This window comes from Metopolophium dirhodum, chromosome 1 (assembly GCF_019925205.1).
Source record: "Metopolophium dirhodum isolate CAU chromosome 1, ASM1992520v1, whole genome shotgun sequence".
Taxonomy (NCBI): Eukaryota; Metazoa; Arthropoda; class Insecta; order Hemiptera; family Aphididae; genus Metopolophium; species Metopolophium dirhodum.
The window spans coordinates 77,766,483-77,772,714 of NC_083560.1; positions in this window are offsets into that span (position 1 = coordinate 77,766,483).

Consider the following 6,232-nt stretch of genomic DNA (forward strand, 5'->3'; position numbering starts at 1 on the left):
GAAAATTGCCATTTTATTAAGTTTATTTTTGTGAAAATTTGACTTCTCAACATTTTATTTTCATTAATCTCATGATTTTTAATAAATTTTTTAGTTTCTAAGTAAAAGGGCAAAAACCGGTTTTTGCCCGTGCGGTGAGTTTCTCACTACGGCTAATGAATATAATAATAATAATAATAATAATAATAATAATGATGATCTTTATTGCAACAACTATATAAATAATACAAAAAACCATAGGGCATAGGTTACATATTGCAGCATACCCTAAAAGCAAACCTTGTGCTGGAGAAGCGAGATCTCATCACCTTAAGAATACAAAAAAAAATATAATTGAAAAATCAATCTGTTATATAAGTACAATTTTACATAACAGTCTTATTATAATTCTACTATCTTTGAAAAGTATATATACTTAAGATAAGTTTTGAATGACCTTAAATTATCAAACTGATTAATATTAAAAGTTAACAAACAATGACATAAATTTAGACCAGTACCTATGCAAGACACTTTTTTGACAAAAACTTTTTGACACTTCAATAAGCGTATTTTAACATTTTGCTCATATCTAGCATTATGTTCAGGATCTGATACAGGTATTAAATGTTTGTGTTTATACAAATCTATTAATACAGATTAATTATAAATAATCTTAAAATTATTTACATTAAGTTTTTTATAAATCAGAATAGTATTAGTTTGTATAGGGAGATTTAGTAATTATTTTATAACACCATGTATGTAAAATTGAGCTTAGAGATATTGTTATTAAAAGTTCCTCTCCAAATAGATATACCATATGAGAAAAGAGATTGCACTAAAGCTTAATTCTTTTATAATTTACATCTATTATACTATATTTATACTGGCTTCATTAAATATAAAGTTTAATAAGCGTATCAGTTGTTGACAAACCAGTTAAAAAACCAAACTGTGAATTTCAAAAAAATTACGTTTTTTTAAAATAATTTAATAAACGATTTCTGATACACTTTTCGAAAATTGTTGACAAAGATAATGATAGTGAGTTAGGTCTATAATTTCCACATGATAACTTATTACCTGATTTAAATAATGGGGTTACAATGCATTTTTTAAACGCTAAAGGAAAATAGCCAGTTAATAAATACATTTATTCAAAATTAACAACGGTATAGAAACAGTAGAAATGTTCTTAAGAATGTAATTTGTTAAACCATTTTCATAAAAATATTTATAATTTTTAATCTTATCAATAAACTCACTAATCTCTTTACTAATAATTGGATTAAGAAAAGTACTATCATTACTCTTACTTTCATCATAAAATTTGACTAAATCATAATTTAGATGTTCTATTTCTAAATTTTTTTCTACGTTTACAAAAAAGTCATTATGTCCATTACAAATTTAAGTCTTAGATTCAATGATAACGATCTCTATTTGTAATGCTATTAATTGTATTTATATGTTTGCTCGCGGCTTCCCTATGATCTCATTACTAACGTTCCAGATTTGTTTAATGTCAGATTTAGTTTGTTTTGATTTTCTCATCAATAAGTTCAACATAATATTCCTATTTAATTTGTAGAATTTCTTATATCCTATAATATATCCTCACGGACACCACGAATACATATTTTTTTTTAAACTGAACAAATCACAAATAGATTTTGTAAGTATACTGTCATTGAATAGGTAGGTCTCGCTATAATAATGGATGCATTGAATATGAAAAAAAGTTCTGAGCCGAAACACACCGTTTCACTGTGTCACTGAGACTGAGTCATCCGTTATCAATTTCTAAGACTATTAATAACCGTACTGTATTATTAGGTATAATTTGTATTTCTAAAAATATATATAGCACAGTTTCCTATAATATACTTAGTACGACTATCGACTTCTTCCTTATAAACTATAAAGTATTAATATAAGAGATCTTTTGACATCAAAATTGATTTAATTAGTGATAGGTCGATAGAAATAATTTCTTTTATTTGGTCAAATAAAATACTTATTTTTCAGCTCGAAACTTACAAATTGATTGGATGGAGTAGGTAACTATAGTTAATATTTAAATAATAAGTCTTAGGCACATTTATATTCTAAAAATAATACCATATAGTTAGAATATTTAGATATTTTCATTCGTATTCAATAAATAATAACATAATTTTTCGGTTGCACGTCATGTACATGATATTTTATTGGAATTAATATAATAGACTAAAAGTTTATCTAATATTAGGTACATTCCTACAAATCATCACCATTATTTTTTTGGAAACATTGGCTTGAAATCATACCGCTGTATGGGTGCAACCATTGCCATCCGTGCCTTTTTTTTGTCTTCCTGCGTATTTTTACTATAATTCAAGTGACATTTATCAAGCTTCATTTCAATATCCAGTAAAGACGATTGAATGTTTTTCGAAGAGGATGGATGACTATTGGACCATGACATTATGGTAGTCTAAATAAAAATGAAATGATTATTATAATTATAAATGATTAAATATTGAGATAAAATATAATAAAGTTTATTGATGTTTAAAAACGAGGAGGTGACAAATACTCTTTAAGGTTTTATTTTTCAAATCAGACATAACATAAACAATTTAGCAAACCATTCAATCGGAAATGTTCAAAGTTTTATACATTTTTGGTACTGAACAACTGCCATGTCGTTTTACTGATTAAGTGAAACTAAGTGTTAAGAACTTTAGACAAATAATGAAATAACAAAATTATATTGATGTATTAGGACTCTACTAACAGTATTAGCTACAATGAAATGGTCTTACTCAAACTATTCGTTAATTATATTCAGTTATTTTTATATAATTGAACAATAATTTCATTTAGAATAAGTAAAAAAAAAAAATAATTTAAGTACTAATTTGATTATAAAGGGAAAGTGAATAAATTCAAGTCTAAAGATATTATACTTTGAGAATTATAGGTACATATTATTATTATATATTTATGTGCCCTCGTCGGTATTTAATAATAATAAAAAAATAATGTTAGAAATATACTATGAGAAATTTGTCGAAAAAGTTAAATGCAACTTGATTTTTGTAGTAACTTACAATTTTTATTGATCTTGAATCGACGTTTAAATATTTTTTTGATGGACTTTTGCCCGCTTCCAATTGAGGGTAGTGTGTAGTGTATCACGACCAGTCTGGATCCGACGGAGACCAAGAATTAAAATTTACGGACTTGAATTAAACGGCTACAGTGTTGATAATGGCTATTGGCTGACATTCATTTCAGTATTTAATCAATTATACTGTTAAAATTTTTTATTTATTTAATATATTAAAATGTGTCAGCATATCACATGCTATTAAAAGTTTAACAATAAATTATAAAATTTTACAAAATATAATGTTAAGTTGGTTTAGCTGAATAATTGTAATTGATTAGGTATGGATATTTTTAAATAATATAATGAGAAAAGGAAAAGAGATAAGATATGTAAATTAATTTTAATGTTATTTTAATATGAATTTTCTGGTCGATAAGAGTATGGAATAATGCTATTATCTGTAAATGCATTTAAGACTGATGAAAGAAGGGAGATAAAGGGACTAATTAGTGAGTTTAAATTTCATATAAAACTTGAGAGAGTGTCAGTAATTTGGAGTTCCAATTGTGAATTTTTATGATTTTTGGTGGCTTCACCAAATTTTGGAAACATCCGTGTGCTGTACCTGGTTCATGTGGTACGACATTTGGACTCTGGGGACCGTCCTGACCTCCCATATGATGATGTTTGGAATAAGATGGTCAGTCCATTGACACCGATATTGACAAAATGTCTACCTGAAAATCAAATTACATTTTTATGAACGTTTGAAGTTCCAATTTTTACAAGATTGAATAATCACTCGATTTCTCATGTATCGATTTTTTTTATAAAATTCTCAATAGTTTCAAATATGTGTAAAAAAATAAAAAAATATATTTTTACGCAAAACAAGTCATTGACTAAATTGGTGTAACCCTAAACAAATAATCGTAGATATATGGCATTTTCACAGAAGGATTATACTAGCAACTTAATATACACCATTAAATTTTAAAATATTTTGACTATTTTTGAGCTTTTTATAAAAATATTGAATAATTCAACTGAACGTAGGTAATCTGTAATACTAACTTAAATGATTTTAAATATTTTGAAAATTAAACGATACATACTATCTGTCAACCATACCCTTTTAATGTAAACTACCTATGGTCTAAATTAAGGTTTGATAAATATGATACCTAGCCTTAATACTGAAAAAATGAACACACATACAGTTAAAAGTACTTAGGTATTATTTTATCAATATCACTGAATATATAATAAACATTGTACATAATGATGTATAAATCATGTTCTAATAATAACCGTCTGTATTTTAGATGCATCTAATTTCTCACTATAATGAGTGCGAAAGAACCATTTTAATTAAGCAAAATAGGAAATATAATAATATATGTAATATTTGTATAAGAATTGATAACACGTAAGATTCTATATCAAAAAAGTTTATTAATTACATTACTAATATTAGTATAGTTTGCAACACAACGACGCAACGAACACTAACGAACACATAATCATATGGGTAATTCTAATAGACTCTTGGGTAGGCATCGGTACGTGCCATTAGCGATAGCCGATAACTATCGAGGTATATAATATAAATATTACACCTCCCCAGCTTCCCAAACTTCTATATGTAAGTAATTCAAAAGAAAATAAGGAACAAATTCACTTTAGCTACACGGCACATTTTTGGAATTTTACGAAACATATGCATTTTAACGAGTTAAGAACGATAGCGCAAAAAAAAAAATTTTGGAAACTATTATTTTAGAATTTATAGATTTTACGTTTTTACGCATACGCGCCACACTAGAATAATAATTCCAAAAATGTGCTGTATAGCTAAAGTGAATTTATGCCGAAAATAATAATAATAATAATAAATCTAACAAACAAAATATGAAATTTTTTTTTTTATTCTTACACTAATTTCTAAATAAAAGTACAAAACATCACGAGAAAAGAATTATATAACTATAAATGAAATTAATAATTTTAATTTAAAATATAATTTTTTAATTTACTTGGATTTTTTTTTGTTCTCTTTTCCTTATTATCATATCCGTAATAACTAGACCATTTTCGCTCTCATGTATCCAATTCCTTTATTGTAGCATTGATCATTTTATCATAACGTGCCTAATGCATTCTTTATCATCAGGGCCGTATTAAGGGACAATGTATAGGGGAGCAAATATAAATATGACACCCCTAATTCAGTATACACCTTTTTTTACAAGTTTATAACTAAAAAAAAATGTTATCGCTACGCTCGAACAAACATTATACAATATACTTACAGAAGAACTATATGCTTATCTACTCTTGATACACTTAGGTATTCTCTTTTACAATATATTTAAACACATGAACCAGCTACAATTTATACAAATTAATAAATATTATTACATGCACTATAATATTATGTCTACATATCATTATTCATTTCAAACACATGTCTCATGGTGTATAGTATATTCTATACCTAGCTATGAATTATTGTAATCTAACCTAATTTTGATATTGCTTTATTTTTTATTTTTTTTTTCAACATGATAATTAAAATTTAATTTCAGCGATTCCTAAAGTGTGAGCAGTGGTGTAATCTGGTGCGCCGCGATGTCTTAACAGAAGCGCCGCTCTGCCGAAGAATTTTATATAATCCAAAAATAAATTTGAAAACTCAACCATGGCAATGACGGAAATAATTACAATGATGTAAATAAAAATTTATAAATTATACATAATTTAAATTAAATAAATATTTTCATATTACCTATAATAATCATAACGGGTTTTTATTTAATTTTTCCATTTTTTATGATTAGTCATGATATTGTCATAATATGTTAAGGTAACACTGTAATTATTTATACTATCTTATTAAGTTATCACGTTAGTATTCACTACACTCGTCTTCTGCTACATAATTAATTAATTATTAATTCATATTTAGTACGAAATTTCAAATTGTTAAATGAATAATCGATAAATTGATTGCCTTATCTGATAAGGATTATCAGAACATAATAATTATTGATAAAAAAAATTCTTTGAGATACGAATAAATATGAACAGTTTATGATATTTTCCTGAACATTCAACATGTTTAACCTGACAACACTACAGGTTATATTATAA